Raw genomic sequence first — 19,552 nt, 5'->3', positions numbered from 1 at the left:
TCTGTTCCATGTTCCCAGGTGATGTTGATGCTGCTGATGTGGGGACCACACTTTGAGAACCACTTCTCTAAATTATTTTAGATACATAATGTAAGGAAGTATTTAAACCTCATTGACTATGATACTGCCACGGCACAAAGCTGGAAGTATTTAAATAAAGTAATGTAACAAAAATTTAAAAGTAAATAAGAGCATTTAAGTTTTAAAATAAATTAGAAATATTATAGAGGGGTTTTTTGTTGTTGTTTCTTCTTCTTCTTTTTTTTTTTTTTTTGATGGAGTTTCCCTTTGTCACCCAGGCTGCAGTGCAGTAGCGCAGTCTCGGTTCACTGCAACCCCCGCCTCTGTGACTCAAGCCATTCTCGTGCCTCAGCCTCTCAAGTGCCTGGGATTACAGGCTTGCACCACCATGCCTGGTTAATTTTTGTATTTTTATTAGAGATGGAGTTTCACCATGTTGACCAGGCTGGTCTCAAACTCCTGACCTCAAGTGATCAGATCGCCTCACCTCCTAAAGTGCTGGGATTAGAGGTGTGAGCAACTGTGACCAGCCTTTTATAAATAGAGTTTTCAGGATTTATTTTTCCTTCATAATCAGTTTTTAACACTCACTTCTGCACAATCTACTTGTGCCAGGGAACATTTCTGACAATTCTGGATTTGTTGCTTAACGTATGCTTCAGGACTAAAATAAGCAAAGTCCTAAAAGTAATGGTGTGACTAAGTATACCTGTCCACAGAGCAAGAGAACTTACATTCTTCTGCATCATTCTCCATAGAATTTACTGAGTTTTCCAGATTCCACTTACTTTTACTGAGCATACACTGTGAACTAAACATTGTGTTAACACAGTAATGAATTGCATTACCTTTAACAGTCACAGTCCAGTAAGGAAGACATAAAATCAAATTACTCAACTCACATCCTTTGAAATGCTCACCAGGAATGTGCAGCCCGGAAACCAGTAAAAACAAGCAGGGCCTTTTTCAGTTTATATCTTGTTTTATTTTTGAGAATAATTATTATTTTGTAATTGGCAGACCAAATGCATTTATTACTTCTTCATTTTAAAGTCATATAATCTTAGAGCCAAGAAGAGCCTTCTAGCTCATCCATATAGTGAATTAGTCGACAAATACTAACAGAGAGACTGCTCTGTGACAGGCAGCAGGCTAGGTGCAGGGGATCAGGCAGTGAACAAAATCTGCCTGGCACCTGTCTTCATGGGGTTTGTGGACTACGGCCAAACTCTTTTTGTTTTTTGTTGTTTTTGTACCTTTGCCACTGAGGAGATTTAGACCCAGTGAGATTACATGACTCAGGTAAGCACACACAGAAGAACTGGCAGCCCTGGTGTTTTGAACACTAAGACTAGGTCAGAGTTCTTTCAATGATGCCACGTATTTCCTACACTGCACTCATTAAGTGCTTTTAATATAATACACATTCCTAAGACGCATCCCAAACCTCAGGAATCAGAACCTGTAGGAATGAGACCTGGGATTCCATAATTTTAAACAAGCATTGCCGTTAAGTCTCATGATCTGATACATCTGAGAAACACTGCCCTATATCATCAGTTGTCCAATTTTCATGCTAAAAAATAATCCTAGGCAAATTAGCGTTAAAGCCTCCTTCCTTTCTGTCTCCTCTTGTCACTCAGTCTTAAGGATTAGATAAAGGAATCTCGTTTAAAATGATCTGGCTTAAAAAGTGTGTTGAAAAATTATGTTGGTAAATTTTCCAAGTAAGGCAAAAAATAAAGTAAAAACCTGCATAATTAACTAAGCAGACACCCTAATACTGCTATTATGGAAGCCTAGTACATTTGATGAAGTACAGTTTCAGAAATCAGGCTATTTCTTCTTGATCTAATGCCACTTCAATGTATTTTTTAAAAGTCTCTTGCAATAAATAATTATTACAAAAATAAATTTATATGAATTGTCCAAAACTTATTTTGCAAGTGTATAATTTTTATCACAAAGTGAATAAAGCTCTTTAGCTATTTGAACTAAATTCAGATTAACAAGGAATGCAGCTGTACTATCTGATTACATTACCCAAGGAAATTGTCTTGTCAGTGTGATAGGACTTTATTCTGCTGGGCTATCTTTCAATGCTGACAGCATGTCTTCATGAATATGTATAAAATGGAAGGAAACCTATTTTACAAAAGGTTATTTAAATTAAACCAGTACATACCAAAGGATTTAGACAAATTATCCTGTGCCCAATGATGCAAGGATTTTGGACTAGAATGCCATATCACGTCAATTTGTGTGACAACTTTGAGTGTAATTTGTAAGAGTTACAGAATATCTGTACACTGTCTGAGATAATCCTTCTGTACCTCCCCTTCCAGCTACCCCCACCCAAGACACAACATCCTGGATCCATTGCAGGTATAGATGTTGGGATGCTAACTCACAGAAAAATCATTTAACATCTATTTTTATAAAAGTGAACAATGCCATTTTGGATAGTCTGTGGATGTCACAGACGGTAGTTATGTAATGAAAGCTTTGGACATTTTTAAACATTTACACATGCAAGGCTTCAGTGTTTGGCCATGTAGGGACATTTGCTACTTAAGGGTAGACCATGTATTGACATTTACTTTGTGTTAGACATTGTGTGCTTTAGGTTGGTTCATATTATTGTATAAAATACTTTTTAAAAAAATCCCTGTGTGTCCTCTCTCTTCTGTCTACTTTTTCTTTTTTCCTTCATTCTCTGTAACATTCTTTACATGCTCTGGAACATGCTCTACGCTTTCCTGCCACAGACCCTGCAACACGCTCTTTACTCTGCCAAAAACATTCTCCTTTCTGAATGAAACATCATTCTTCTGATGTCTGTAACAGCAGAAGATAGTTTTGAGGTTACTTAGGACAATAGTCTCTATATATGATTTAACACACACAGTTTTTCTACTACTTTTTCCTTTTCAGAACCTATATTTTAATCCTGGACTTAGAATATTCTTTTTAATGTTCACAGATTCCTAAAATTCTGTATTTTTCTTCACTCTGTGGAAAGGAAATGACACTCTTATTACTATTCATGTCTAATAAACAATGTATTACTTAAGATGCATATTCAATTTGAAAAATGTTTCTTTTGTGTTTATAATTTGTAGTTTTAACAGATTATTTTTTCCTCACTATTGTATGGCTGTCTGTATATTATTTTTAAGCTGGCCAAAGCTTAGGTCAGATACAATAAATTCAGCGAGATCAGTGACTGAGTTTGTTTTTCCTTCAATAGTGCAATCAATAGCATAGTGCACTTAATAGATACACTACTTAGTGACCCATTATTCATTTATTCATTCATTTACCAAGCACCTTTTATATGCCAGACACTTTACTAGGTGCTAAGGATACAATGGATAAGGGAAAAAACGCTCAAACATGGTCTCTACTCTTACAGACTTTTACAGAATAGTCATGTGGGGAGAGAGACATAGAATAATAACTTCATGACACAAATGAGTGTGAAAAGAGTAATGGGTGAGAGGAGTTATTAAGGACATCTTTACATGGGTGATCACAGAAGTCTTTCCTAAAGGAGTGATCACAGTTCCAAGGCTTGAAAAGTGAGAAAAAAATTGCAGAGAAGATGGGGGTGGGGGAGAATGTTTTTGGCAGAGTAAAGAGCATGTTGAAGGGTCTATGGCAGGAAAGGGTAGAGCATGTTCCAGACACTAGAAGAAGCCTGGGTGGGTGGAGGGAAAAGCATGAGAAGCCTCTGCAGAGCAGAGAGTACTCATATCAGGGGAGGCCTTTTAGGCACATTAAGGAAGTTGAGGCCAAGTGTGGTGGCTCACACCTGTAATCCCAGCACTTTGGGAGGCTGAGGTGGGAGGATCTCTTGAGCCCAGAATTTTGAGACCATTCTGGGCCACACAGTGAGATCTTGTCTCTACTAAAAATAAAACTAAAAAACTTACTGGGCCTAGTGGTGCGTGCCTGTAGTCCCAGATACTCGGGAGGCTGAAGTGGGAAGATCGCTTGAGCCCAGGAGGTCAAGGCTGTGGTGAGCCATGTTTGTGTCACTGTACTCCAGCCTGGGCAACAGAGTGACACCCAAACTGCCAAAATGTTTTCCAGAGTGGCTGTACCCTTTTGCATTCCCACCAGCAATGTATGAGGGATCCACTTATTCTAATCCTCACCAGCAATTAGTAGTGTTACTATTTTTTATTTTAACCATTTGGATTGGTAATTCGTGATATCTCATTGTGGTCTTACTTTGCTTTTCCCTAATGGCTGATACTTTCATGTGTTTATTTGCTATCTGTATGTAATCAGAATGAAATGTTTCTTCATATCTTTTGCCCATTTTCTAACTAGATTATTTGATGTTGTTAATACTGTGTTCTGAGAATTTTTTATATATTCTAGCTACAAGTTCTTTGTCAGATACATGTTTGCAAACATTTTTCTCTCTACAGCTTGTTTTCATCCTCCTAATAAGGTCTTTCACAGAGCAATAGTTTTAATTCTAATGAAGTTTAATTTATAAATTTTTGTCTTTTACAGATTGTGCTTTTGGTGTGACGTCTAAGAACTCTTATCCAAGCCCTCATTACCAAAGATTTTCTCCTATATTATCTTCTAAAGGTTTTATGTGATCCATTTTGAGTTAATTTTTGTATGAGATGTGAGATGCAAGGTTTAGGTCAAGATTCCTTTTTGCCTATGGATATCCAACTGTTTTTCGGCACCACTTATTGAAAAGACTATCCTGTTTTTGCATTGTTGTAAAAAGTCAGGTGGTCATACTTGTGCTGGGCTATTTCTGGGTCCTCTAGACTGTTACACTGATCTATGCATCTATTCATCTGACAATACCACATAGTCTTTGTGACGGCAGATACACAATACAGTTGGCCCTTGAACAGCGCAGAGGTTAGGGGTACCAATGCATATTTTGTATGTTATACATTTACAGACTGTGTTCTTATAATAAAGTAAGCTAAAGAGAAGAAAATATTAAGAAAATCATCATGAAGGGGAAATATATTTACTATTCATTACGTGGAAGTGGATCATCATAAAAGTCTTCATCCTTCTCATCTTCACATTGAGTAGGCTGAGAAGGAGGATGAAGAGAAGGGGTTGGTTTTGCTGTCTCAGGGATGGCTGAGGCAGGAGAAAATCTGTGTATATGTGGACCCAGGCAGTTCAAGCTTGTTGTTCAAGGGCCAACTGCAAGTTTTAAAATTAGGAAAAATAATTTCCCCCATTTTGTTTTTCTTTTAAACATCGTTTTAACTACTCTAGTTCATTTACTTTTCCATATACATTTTAGATTAAACTTGTCTATATCCACAAAAAAATCTTGCTAGTGTTTTAATAGGAATGTGTTAAATCTGTGTGTCAATTTGGGAAGAACTGACATCTCTATTACCTTGAGTCTCCCTTCCAGTTCATGAACACGGCATGTCCTTTCGTATATTTATTCCATTATCACTCCATCCATATTCCATTATAGGTTTTTTCCATTATCATTTCATAGTTTTTGGCTTACAAGTCTTATATGTATTTTGTTAGATTTACAACCACGTGTCTCATTTTTCTCAACAATTGTAAATGGTATTGTATTTTAAATTTCAGTGTTTATTGAGAGCATGTAGAAATAAAATAGATTTTTGTATGTTGATCTTGTATCCAACAACTTTGTTGAAGTCCCTTATTAGTTTTAGAAGGCTGATCGTAGATTAAAAAAAAAATCTTTGTAAATTTTTTTGGAATTTTCCATGTAGATAGAATCTGTCATCTGCAAACAGGGACAGTTTTATTTCTTCCTTTCTAATGTGTATGCATTTTCTGTCCACTTCTTTCATTATTACTCTGGCGAGACCTCCCATTACTCTCATAGCAATTGTGGGAGCAAACAGCCTTACCTTGTTCTTGAGTTTGGGGATCTCATTTAAAACATTTTTTGCTACTTTCTGATAGCTTCCAATGTTTCTGAAGAGAAACCTGTCTTTTGAATTGTTTTTTCCCAGAAGTAATGCATTGTTTCTCTCTGGATGCTTTTAAAAAAACTGTTTTTCAGCTTTCAGAGGTTGAGTTATGATATATGTTGGTGAGTATGTGTTCCGTTGTTGGGGTACTTCATTACAGCCTAGCCAGGGTGGAAGTCCAGGTTCCCTATTCAGCCTTTGCTGGTGGGAGTAAGGGCACAGTTTCCTTCTGTGATTGTTGGTGGAGTAGAGGGGTTATTGTTTAAAACTTTTCTGTCTTGCTGGGCTGCCTATTTCTTGGTTCTCTGGCTACAGAGACCAAGGTTTTGGGGGCTATTTCCATCTGTGCCCATTGGTATTTCTGGATTGCTGACATCTCCATTACCCAGTCTTCATACACCCAAGGATGTATGAAGTAAAAAGAAACCCAGGGTACTTACTGCTCTGTCGTTCCTCATGTCCCAGGTCCCTAGCCAGTCTGCCTCCTTCTCTCTGCCTTTCAGAGTCATCTTGTATTTGTTGTATTCATAATGTCCAGAGTTTGTAACTGTATGTAGTGAGAAGAATAGAAAAAAAGCATGTCTACTCATTTTTCTGCAAATGGAAGTCCTTGTTGGGCTTTCAGGTCAAGGTGATGCTCGCCACATAAAAGGAGACGGTGAACACTTTCTTTTCTCTACAAGTCTTTGTTTCAGGTGAAACTGTTCATCCTCACATGTTTATTGGAACTTGCCAGTGAGGCCAGTTGGACCTGAAGGGATTTTTTTTGTTGTTTTCTTTCTCTCTCTCTCTCTCTCTCTCTCTCTTTTTTTTAATAGGAAGGTTGTCAATAATACATTCGTTTTTAAAATAGTTATATTCTGTTTTCTTCTATTTTTGTTATGTATTACATATTACATATATATCTTTCTATAAGTTACCTATTTTATATAAATTTTCAAATTTGTGACCGTAAAGTTATACAAAATATATTCATTGTCATTTTTAAATATCAACCATTTCCCCCAAATATTTATAAATTATTGAAAGGATAGTACTAACCAGCATTCTTTCAGTAAATTATTTCCCCCGCTTAGTTAGCCAGAGTTGGTCAGAGTTGGATTCTCTTACTTATAAACAAAACACCTTAACTAATGCAGTTATTGTCCAGAAAATGGAGAGACATGTATAGTGTAGTTGCGGCAAATTCCTTGTCAACAAATTTCCACAAAAATGATTTCCTTCTGTTTCCTGAGAGATACCTAGAGCCTGATTTAAGAGGTGTGAGCTAAGGCCCTCCCGTTTCTTTTCAACACACTGCTAACAATTGTGTTCTCAGCAATAGGAACTGAAAAAGTGTTCATACAACTCATAAAATGTTCCCACTTCAATAGAACACAAATTATTTTGCTTTTCAGGAGTTACTACAGAAAAGTCCTAGAGAAAGAAAAAAGAAAAAAACAAAAACCCAAAAAAGTCCTAGAGAGTGAGAGGAAGGAATACATTTTCAGTTGCTTCACATTTAGAATCCCATTCTAGCTTTGAATTTTCCATACAGTACTTGGCATAGAGTAGCACTAAATATATGATTTCTATGATTTTTGCATATATTCTTGAATGATGAGGGTTATTTGCATTTTGTAATTTTTATTAATCCACTTTCCTAAAAACGATGTACAAATGAAATACATACATGGTTTTGGCTCCCTCTGCTGGCCATTTGTATGTACTTTAGGTTTTACACAGAACAAAATCAAGACCACTATTTTTCAAATGGATTTGGAATTTTTTCAAAAAGATTATTTAAGGCTGGGTTCAATGAGATTTTTATATTTTCTTTGGAATAAAAGATGATTTCTCAAGATTTTGTTTCTTTTTTTAAAAGTCAGGGTCTCACTTTGTTGCCCAGGCTGGAGTGCACAATCATAGCTCACTGTAACCTCAAATTCCTGGGCTCAAATGATCCTCCCGCCTTAGCCTCCTGAGTAGCTGGGACTACAGGTGACAGCCACCACGCCCGGTTAACTTTTAATTTTATTTAGCTTTTTAAGATGAGGGCTCAAGCGCTATGTTGCCTTGGCTGGTCTCTAATGCCTGGCCTCAAGTGATCCACCTGCCTCAGTTCCCCAAAGCCCTGAGATTACAGGTGTGAGTCACCATGCCTGGCACTATTTAAACTTTTCAATTTAATTTTTCAAATTTATACTTTAAAAAACTTTAACATTATAACTGTTATAACATTATAACTTTAAAAAAGGATACATTTAGCACAATAAATAAAGTTTAGAAAATGTTTTAGATAAAAGGCCTGATTCCTGCTGTGTCTCTTTCTCAGGCTGTCTGTGGTGAAGGTGCCCAGTTATACAGACTGATGCCATTCCATATTGCCATAACAATGCCTCCCTCAGTCCAGTCAACTCCTCGGCTATTCTCCAAAGCAGCTATGTAAACGTTTGGCCTCTTTAACTCCCCACTTCTTTATCCTCTCCTCAATGTTGCTGTTTTCTTGGAAATGATAGAGGCCATCTGATACATAACTTTGACATGCTGATTCTTTCTCCTGCCCCCAATCCTAGTAAGAATCTCTATCCATACCTTTTTTTTTTTTGGCCTCCATTCTTGTAGTTTCAGTGAAACAAGTTTCTCTCCTGTTAAAGGCCAGTCAGTTGGGATGGATACCTTTTCCCTGGGTTCTTTAGGAACAGCACTGTATCAAATATTAACATCTCTCTCTTTTCTATATCTTTGCACTCTTATTCTTTGTTGGCTTTTCATGATCGTATGATTATATTCTTATTGTTTATGTCAGCTGGGATCTTTCAACTGCAAATGGCTCTAGCTAAGATAAGCAAAAAAAAAAAAAAAAAAAAAAAAAAAAAAAAAAAAAAAAAAATAAGGGGGCCCACCAGATCTAATAAAATGTAGAAAAGCTTGGCCTCAGGAAGAAAAGATACCAGGCCAGTTTTATGAGCTGAGTAGTCACACATCATGAACTAGGAACCAACCATCAGAAACCTTGCTGAGCTGGGGGAGAGAGAGCTGAACTGTCAGGTGTCAGACTAGTTAAAACCACAAGCCAAATATGAAAGAGGTAAGCATGTAATCACTTACTGTGAAGGTATATGCAAGAATCTAAAAGGAGATTGCTGTGAGATTTAAGGAAATAATGCTTGTAAAGCATCAGAAACAATCCTGGGTACACGGCAAACATAACTTGATAAATGACGGCTATCATCATGTATTCAGAGCATCCACAGTGCCCTGTACTCACATGAATCATGACACTTTTTCACTTCACTGTTGTTTTGTGGCCTCATACCGATGTGTAAGTTCCTTAGAATTAGGAGAAGGGATGGTATTTTTTAAGTGCAAGATCCATAGCACAGAGCTTGGCACAAGGTAGATATTCAATAAATGCATGGTGGATAATGACAACATGGATTACATGTTAAGGGCATATGAAAGTAAAGTAAAATAGGCATGGTTACCAAAGGTCCTCTGGGTTTCCTAGAGAGTAGCATAAATTATTTTCATTAAAATATTTGGTTATTAACAGGCATGGAGGGGCATGCCTGTAATCCCAGCTACTGGAGAGGCTTAGGCAGGTGGACCCCGAGCCCAGGTGTTTGAGACCAGCCTGGGCAACATAGTCAGACCCCATCTCAACCATCTCATCTTGTTTATAATTTTTACTTTTTCATATACTGACTCCTTGTTTAAATAGAATTCGAGAGTCTGTTAGACAAAAATTTTTCCTTTCCTTTGTTGTCCTATGACCACAGCATCAGCATCATCATTGCCAAGATAATTGTCTTCAAGTACTTTAAGCAATCATTGAATAATAATCTTCTTGGTTAGTTTGTCCAGCAAGAAATCCCTGTTGCACGTTAGATTCCTCAGGAAGCAGAATCTGAGATGAGATTCACATGCAGGAAGTTGAGTGCTGTTGAGTCAAATGCTTAGAAGGGATGGAAAGGAAGCAGGGTTGGGTAGAGGGAGAGATTGGGCTACAATGCAGTCATAATAAGCTCTCAGCTGGCCCCCCAGGAGCTGTGAATTTGAAATGGCTCCTCAATGTTGTCCCAAGTTGATATCAAAAGGACACAGTGATGTGCTACAGCCGGCTCATTCCAGCTTGGGAGGTGATTGTATGCATCTCTTCTCCAATGGGCATTCATTGATTGCACTTTGGTACTTGATATGGGCTATAGTAGAAACATCAACACTATAGAAACTGGTTAAATGCTACAAACAAGGGCACTGGTTTTTCTCTCTTCAGAGATCTGGTTGTTAAATATTACCAGTCAGATACAGACTGCACTGAGAAGTGGACGTGGCCTTGTACTAAGTGGTACTCTTTAGGTGAGGCAATTCCTGAAAAGAACTCACAGCTCAGCAGTGTCAGCCAGCACCCTTCACTGCAGCTGTGGGAATACATCCTTCCTCCAAAGGGAGGCTTTGGGCGGCACCGCACAGCACTCACAGTGGTACCCATGACCTATTTGTGCTGCTATGGAAAGTGTAACAGTGATAATGTTTCTAAGTTTTATAAGTGTCATTTTGACAGTAGTACTCCTTTCATACTTCAAAAAGTTGAAAATAGTTAATAGGTTTAAAACAAATATACTTTATCTTATACAACTGTTTTAGAAACAGAAAAATTGTGAAGACTGTAAAAAGTGGCCATATACCCCACATCCAATCTCCCATATTACTGACAAATGAGTATGGCATATTTGTTACAGTAAAGGAACTAATAATAAGAAATTATTGTTAGCCAAAGTCCACGCTTTATCTGTATTTCTTAGTTATTGCCCAATGTCCTTTTTCTGTTCCAGGATCCCATTGAAAATACCACATTACATTTAGTCATCATGTCTTTTTAGGCTCTTCTAGACTGTGACAGTTTCTTGGGCTTTTCTTGTTTTTGATGACCTTGACAGTTTTGAGGACTCCTAGTCAAGTATTTTGTAGAATGTCCCCAAACTGGAATTTGTCTGATGTTTTTCTCATAATGAAACCAGAATTATGGGCTTCTGGAAGAAGACACGAAGACCAATTGCCATTTTCATGACACCATACCAAGAGTACTTACTACCAACATGGTTAATCACTGATAATGTGGCCTTGATCATCTGGTTGAGGTGGTGTTTGTCAGGATTCTTCACCGTAAAGTGACTCTATCCCTACCACCCTTACAAACTGCACTCTGGAAAGAAGTCACTGTGTGTAGCCTGTAATGAAGGAGTAGAGAGTTACACTTCCCTCTTTTTAGGGATGGCCATTTATATAAATTATTTGTAATTTTATGCAGAAAATTTTGTCTTCTCTCCCTATTTACTCAATAATTATTCAATTATTTAAATAATGGAATAATTTATTAAATGATTTGTTTATATCAGTATAGACTTGTGGATATTTATTTTATTCTTTGGTTTTAAGTTATTAGGAGTTTTTTTCAGTTGTGTTCTATGGTCCTTTAACATATCTGAATCATTATGAGTTTTAACATTTTATTTTAATTTCTCAGCACTTCCTTACTCCCTGCACTACAAGATGTCCCAGGCTCATTCTGTACTTACTGCCCCAGTCCTAGAATCAGCCATTTCTCCAACAAGTCCAGGTTCTTTTTATCGGAGAATGATATTAGAAACCAAGATTGGGGCACTAGGTGTGATTGAGTTAATAGGCTTTCACACTAAAGTTATACCTCAAATCAAATGTTCCGCAATTATATATTTACCAAGTTGACCTTGATGAACAAATTCTGTCATACAAAAATAAGGAAAAGTCATGAGGAAAAAAAAAAAACATTTTATAGACACATTTGGAACAGAGTATTTTAACATTAGTTTGTCAAAACATGAAAGTATTGTGAAGTGTCTTGAGTTCTGGAAAGACAGCTATGAAAATACAGTATTGCAACTCATTTTTCAAGATCTCAATAAAACTTACTAATTTCAAAGTAGAATAAATCAAGGAATCACATAAAATATGTGTTTAGGGATACACACTATTTCTCTTTCAATATAGCATTCACAGATTTCTGCACCTTTAGACATACCATTTAACTAAATTGGCTGTCCAACTGAGATGTTAAATCTTCACTGTAAAAGGGTCTGAAATAGTTTTATTTTATCTATCCCAGGCACCCGTTTGATAACGGGCATGACAAGGTCTCTGAAGAAGTCTACAATGGATCTATGCCTTTACAACAGTTGGCTAATGAAGAAAGGCAATCATATAGAATTACTTGCTAAAATGTTTGCTTCATATAAGAAACCCTCTCAAAGTTCCAGAGAAGAACATGAGTAGGTGGTGTACATTTTAGGAAGTGTGAACTGAGTTGGATCTTGAAGTCTTGAAGGTTTGGTTTCTCCACACAGATGCTATTGGCACTTTGGGTGGATAATTCATCATTGTGTGAGACTGTGATTCCTGTTATGTATCAGTAACATTTGCAAGGCCTTGGAACAACCCAAACACCTCTACATATTCCCTTCTGGAGAGGTAGGAACTGTGGGTAGAGTATATTACAAAGAAGAGACTACAAAACTAGACACAGAACTGAGAAGGGGTATGGCATGCTGGAACAACGAGGAGACTCGGTAGAGTCATTCAAATAGTCTGTATTTACCTATGGCTCTAAGGGGCAGATTGGAACCTCTCGAGCTCTTTGGCTTGTTAGAAGAACCACTTTGTCTTTAGCAAATGCCACGCTGACTCTGATCCTGAAGGAAAGTAACTGCACCCATCTTGTTATTTTACTAATCTAAGCAAACAGTAAAGAAAAAACCTTTTAAAATCTTGTGTAAATAAAAAATAGGCAGTCACACTGAAGAGATACATGTTTGCCTTTTTTCCAAATGCAATAATATTAATAATTTACTTTAGATCTTTCATTTAACACACACAAATCTTAAGTATATTTTAATGATAATAAATTAATATTATTTACAAATTTCCATAAGACTGATGTTAATGTTAGGTCCCCCAAAGAATTTTTCTTGGCGTGTAAACTATTTTAGCACCTAATATAAAATATCCTGGGCACATAACTAATTATCTTTGTCTTCATGATCTTTTGAATAGTAACTGATGGTGAAAATAATTAATTCTCATCATTGGAAATTTAAGTAATACAGAGAAGGTAAAAACTTACAGAAAATCTCACCAGCCTGAAATAATTGTGGACATTAACCAAACCTAATTCTAGTAATCACTGTATGCATATTTATATCTAGATCACAATCTATATGCTATATATCTAATATATATGGTACAGATATATAGAAATGATTTTATTAAAGTGGAAAAGAGAAGGAAAAGAAACTATAGAAATTGCTGTATATTAGAGAGTTGTTTCCTTAACAAAGAAATGTTTGTCCCTAAAGTATTCCTCTAAGATGGGGGTCATAAACTTAAATGCCTTTAGGCATAGTGACTATACGATTCATGCAGCAAACTAAAAAATTAAGTTTCTTCTATTGTTTTCAAAATAAGAATCTCTCTGGTTACATTGTTTATGTCACTCCTGAGTAGGTTAAACAAAATAAGCAAGCACAGTATTTCTATAGCCCATGAGCCATATTCAGACTACAGCTCTCTATACTGCCACCTCTGCAAATGTTTAAAAAGATTATGGAAACATCTGGGGCCGGGCGTGGTGGTTCACGCCTGTTATCCCAGCACTTTGGGAGGCCGAGGCGGGCAGATCACGAGGTCAGGAGATCGAGACCATCCTGGCCAACATGGTGAAACTCTGTCTCTACTAAAAATACAAAAAATTAGCCAGGCTTGGTGGTGGGCGCCTGTAGTCCCAGCTACTCGGGAGGCTAAGGCAGGAGAATGGCGTGAACCCGGGAGGCAGAGCTGCAGTGGGCAACAGAGTGAGACTCCGACTCAAAAGAAAAAAAAAAAAGATTATGGAAACATTTTAAGAAGTTATGATCAATTCATTTTTTAAAGAATGTATTTCATTTTAATTTTTTAAAATTTTGTTGGGACATAGTAGGTATAGATATTTATGGGGTACTGTTGTATTTCTTTAAGAGAATGTTTGATTCATAGCATTTGCTTTGAAAGATAAAGAAATAAGTACTCTTAAAACTTTATTCCACCCAATTTTGTCCATTTAAAAATTAGTTCTCTAAGCTATATGTTGATTCCATATTATCAAACATTACAACATTTCTACTTAACTTCATAAATTAACTACATTTTAGTTTTATATGGATTTAATGTTCACTACATGTCACAGCATCTCTGCTCCTGAGTTCTTTATTTTCATTAATCTCTTGGTTGGCTTGTTCTCAACTATTAGTTTTTATAAAAAGAGCCCATGAAAACTATGAATGCAATCATATTTAGTAAGATCTGACTTTTGCTTTAATATTGAATAGCATGTTGGCAGGACATGATACACTTTTCTCAACACTTTGTAGACATTGCTATGAAGAAGTCTGAAAGTTGTTGATTATTTTACTCTTGTAAGTGACATGCTTTTTTTCACCATGCCGCTTGAAGAAATTTTTCTTTATCCTTGGAATTTGATAATTTTACCAGAATCTGTCCCAGAATCATCATATTCTATGTTTTTCCAAAAAATAATTTGCTCTTTCATTAGACTGTATATTCAGTTTTTCTAACATTGCAGAGAAATTGTCTTCTATTAATTTGTTTTGATCATCCTACAGAGGCAAAATGGATTTTGTACCCTAAATTTGGTTAGGTGTTGATGTGGTTTGGCTGTGTCCCCACCCAAGTCTCACCTTGAATTGTAGCTCCCATAATTCCCTCGTGTTGTGGGAGGGACCCAGTGGGAGATAATTAAATCATGGGGGTGGTTCCCCCATACTGTTCTTGGGGTAGTGAATAAGTCTCACGAGATCTGATGGTTTTATAAGGGGAAACCACTTTCACTTGGCTCATTCTTGTCTGCTGCCACGTGAGACATGACTTTTGCCTTCTGCCTTCTGCCATGATTGTGAGGCCTCCCCAGCCACGTGGAACTATGAGTCCATTAAACCTCCTTCTTTTGTAAATTGCCCAGTCTTGGGTATGTCTTTATCAGCAGTGTGAAAACAGTCTGATACAGGTGTCTAGACTGATGATGCCATTCATGCAGCAGGGAGGTATGTAACAAGATTTATTACTTACATAATGAGGTTTTCTGGGGAGAGCAGAGCAGACTCTCAAGCAAAACCAAAAACGGCTTAAGACAGCAGGGAAAGTCAACTGGCCTGGGGCTTTATGGTGGTTGGGGTGCGGGCCAGGATGAGGGTTCCCTGATGCAGTCAGGGGCTTATGTGGTTTGAATTTGCCATCAGTGCCAGAGAAGGAAACACCTGGGCTTCTTTAACACTTTGCCCAGCTGTGGGGCAGAAGGTGAAGAGGGAGTGGTGGGGCTTGAAATCTGCCAGCAAACATAAAAAATGGAGTTAGACTCTTTATTATCATATTTGAAAGTATTTTTGTGTCTATTTGTTGGGTTATTTGCCTTGGGGACACAGTAATCTTTAGGTTGGTTTTTGTTATTAGTATCTACTTTGTGTTTGTCTCATTCTTTGCATTCACTATGAATAGCCCCTCTGCTCTGTTCATAATTTAGTTTAAAATTGTGTGTAGTCTTTTCCTTGCAGTTTCTAATTTACATCACAAGAAATGGTGTTTTTAGTCCTGACTTTCTTTCTTTGGTTTCTGTGCTTTACATCTAATTTTGATATTTTGTCAAGTTGTCTTTTAGCTCTTGTTTCACTGAATTAATTTCTTTCTTAAGTTCTATCTCAAGAGCATTCAGGTGGAATTTTTGTTTTTTGCATACTCGATAGCTTTCCTTTATATATGTTCCTGTAAAATTATTACACAACTGTCATGGCATTTCTTCCTATCCTACTTGTGTTTAGCATGAACAGCTCTGCCCAGACCTCTATTTTCTCTGATATGTCTTCTTTGTTCTTTTTAATGTGAGATTGATTTGTCTTTCCATCTATGCTAGCTTGATGGCTCAATATTCCATTCTGCTATTTAATAAAAGCTTGGGGTTGAGGGTAGCATTTGTTAGTGGATTTAGTTTTTACTTTCTTAGCTCTGAGATTTTGTCAACTGTCCTGTATCAAGATTCACTTGACTGGTACAGGCATGTCCAATAGCTGATGGGGTATCCCTCAGGTTTCAGATCAGTCCTCCTTTAATTGTGGAGTACTGGAACCTCTGACTCTTCCTGAGTTAGCCCTGGTTTTTGCTTCCCCATTTCATTCTTTCATTTCCACTTAATATAGAGAAAGAATCAGAGCACCTGTGGGTTTCAGCCAGTGTTAACATTAAGGCAGGGAGGGTTAGGGAAGGCTATTTTCACTGTAGCTTCAATGTAATCTTTTCCACTGGCTTTTTGCATGGGTGTCTTTTTTTTAAAATTTTTTCTTTTATCTTCAAATTTCATAGCTTCCTATTCATCATTTGAGATAATTAGATGTATTTTTTTTTCTGCCTTTTTGCTCTACTTTTTCCCTCACTCAGATACATCAAAAGAGTGACCCCTGGAGCTTCCTCTGGACTCCGCTAGTCCTGTGTCAGCCTCAGGCATCTATATTCTCCAGGGATTTTCCATGATTTCTTCTTGGCTGACTGTATACCTCCAATTCTGCTCCTCTCCAAGTCCGGGGATATAAAGATAACTCTCATGGTTTTGTGGAAACCTTATTTTCCTAGCACAGTTTCAGAAAGTTGGGAACCACCTTTAGAATCCAGCTTAGCTAAGGCAGAAGTTCTGTTTCTTTTCTCATCAGATCATTTTTCAAGTGTAGTATTAACTTATGCTTCTTTGTTTCCTGTTAATGATTTGACTTCTTTTTCCTGTTGTCTATTTATGGTGTTTACTCTTTATTTTTTTTACTAGCCGTGGGGTAAAAGGCAGTCTGTAATCTTGCCTTGCTCTGACATGTCCACCGATTCTTTTCAAATGGTGCTCACAGGTGAAAATTACTGAAGAAAGCACTTTGTCTTTCACACATCCTATGTGTAAATATCAGTCCTGTTAATGGCACAGGCCTCTGGGAGGTAGGACTGGGAAAACTAGGTGCAAATGAAAATGGATGAGTGATAATTTGAGATGGTTTTCAACTTTAAGTTTGAGAACACATTATGAGGGGATCTGTTCATATATTACAAAGTGTATTTTTGCTACATTTTAATAAATGTTTCCCTCTCATCCTCTTCCCCACCCTCCATTTGGTTAAGGGTGGGAGAACATAAATATTGTTTTTTCTGGGAAAATGTGGCCTACAACCTGGATACTATTCTCTTTCTGTTTCTTGCTTCTGTTTTTTTTTTTTTTTTTTTTTTGAGACAGAGTCTCACTCTGTCACCAGGCTGGAGTGCAGTGGCACGATCTCAGCCCACTGCAACCTCCTCCTCCCAGATTCAAGCGATTCTCCTGCCTTAGCCTCCTGAGTAGCTGGGATTACAGGCGCGTACCACCATGCCCAGCTAATTTTTGTATTTTTGTAGAGACGAGGTTTCACCATGTTGGCCGGGATGGTCTCGATCTCTTGACCTCATGATCTGCCCTCCTCGGTCTCCCAAAGTGCTGGGATTACAGGCGTGAACCACTGTGCCTGGCCATTTCTTGCTTCTTTCTACAGTACAGCCTGTTGTGCAAATATTCAGAGAATAGATTATGTTCAAGCATTCTTTATCCCCTATGTGTATCATGTTAAACAGGAATATTTACATACGTATAACTCAAAAATAAAGATTATGTAATTTAAAAACTTTATCCCCCTAGGACTCTGGGGAGGCAATGTGAAATGAACAATTACATGTTTACCATCTAGAAGGCTGTTCTTCAGCTCCACTTCAATTGATTCTCTCACACCTATGAGGCAAGTGCTGACTGCAGAGCTAAAAACAGGGCTAGAAACTGCATGTGTGTGACGGTAAGGAGAGGAAGACTATGTGCAGTGCAGGGTGGGAAAGAGGAAAACTGGGCCAACAGTGTCTGCAGGTGAATGTGACAAAGCTGTTGAATATGAAGTTTGTGTTTTATAGTCAGTCCGGCAGTCAGGCATGGGTAGCAGATAGTTTTAGTCTCCTGCCTTTATATGTCTATTTGCTAGATGCATCTGATGAATTCAGGATAAGTTGTAGGACTTCAGGCTTTCATAATGTTAAAGAACTGGGTCACATAGTTGGCCAATCCTTTGCCAGAACAATCTGAGGTACATAATAAAATGCCTGCATCCCCCTATTTGAGAATATATATCAAAAACTTACTTAAAAGATCATTTCAGCTGGACTAGGTTTCTGGGGACACGATTCTGGTGGGTGAATAGGTGTTACTCTTCCTCCAAAGATAATCATTTGCATTTGGGACTGGAATGTCGAAGGATAGATTTGGGTGAGGCTCCCTGGTGTCTTCAGAGTTCCCTCAGGGTTGGGGGAGACTTCTGGGAGAAAAACATCCCAGATCTTGGCTTTACTTCACTGGGTGTCAAAAATATAAATCATGCCTAATGAGGGGAGGGGGAGAACACAGTGGGGCTGTAGGTAGAGGCCACAAAGGAGGCCTTCCAAACAGGACAAAGCTCACACTCAGAGGAAGCGTTAGCTTCCAGGATACAGGGAAGGCTGACACCAGACCTACACCAGACCTTACTCCAAGTTGTGCCATGATGTACTTTGGGAAAATTATGTGAATATGAATTGAAAAAGCTGCATAATAAAGACTGAAGCAGTTAGGCCCCAAGCAACTCTTGTTTTGAGACTCCACTAAAGGCTATAACTGTCTCTAAGTTATGTCCCTCCTCAGGTAAGTTCACCCCACTTGTTTCCAAGGCTTCAGCATGTTGTTCTACTTTCCTGACAAAATGGCCCCTGGAAACTCTTGATAGTCCCATGGTTTAAAGCCCCTGTCACTCACTGCCACCCTTGGCAGGGCAGAGGGAGGGGGATTGAGAAGGGGCTATGGGCAGGGATTGAACCACGGGTTCCTCTTCTGCTATAGCTTCAGGACTCAGTTCCTATTCTACTGGGCCCACGGAAGCTCTGAATTTTCCAGTGGGGCTGCCTAGAGGCACCAGGTGACATATCCTAGAAATGCAGGAGCATGAGTTATAGGACAGATTTTGATGAAGAAAGAAAAAATTGGAAAGAGTTCAATTTCTTTCTTCCACTCCAACCCCATGTTGTTCTAAGACACAGTGATTCCGAATAGCCTCTCTGGAAATATCCCAGAGTACTGAGAAATAAGCTAGGTTTTGAAGCTGTAACCAGTTCGATAACATGCCACCCTGTATTTGCTTTCTCTCTACCTTTCCTTAGTTTCCTTTTGCCTGCATTCCTACTCCCTTGCAATTATAGTTCCCAATTGAGCATGTATAATAGCTAGGCTTATTTTCTAGAAAAGTCAGGCTAATACAGAATGTAATAAAAGGTGGACTTCATGAAAGTTTGCAATGGATATTTTACTTGGCTGGCAAGATGGCTGAATAACAGCTCCAGTCTGCAGCTCCCAGCCAGACCAGTGCAGAAAGTGGTGGTTTCTGCATTTCCAACTGAGGTACCTGGTTCATCTCATTGGGACTAGTTAGACAGTG

At 37.9% G+C, this 19,552-nt stretch overlaps 2 protein-coding genes across 4 annotated transcripts in view; one reads left to right on the top strand and one right to left on the bottom strand.

The window, feature by feature from the left end:
• ATG12 (autophagy related 12) overlaps positions 1–19,552 on the bottom strand; it is a 1,142,999-nt gene that overhangs the window by 280,650 nt on the left and 842,797 nt on the right. The window lies entirely within an intron of this gene.
• Positions 1–19,552, top strand: part of COMMD10 (COMM domain containing 10) — a 971,919-nt gene that overhangs the window by 708,098 nt on the left and 244,269 nt on the right. The window lies entirely within an intron of this gene.

This window comes from Macaca thibetana, chromosome 6 (assembly GCF_024542745.1).
Source record: "Macaca thibetana thibetana isolate TM-01 chromosome 6, ASM2454274v1, whole genome shotgun sequence".
Classification (NCBI taxonomy): domain Eukaryota; kingdom Metazoa; phylum Chordata; class Mammalia; order Primates; family Cercopithecidae; genus Macaca; species Macaca thibetana.
This window is presented reverse-complemented; position numbering and strand designations above follow the sequence as displayed.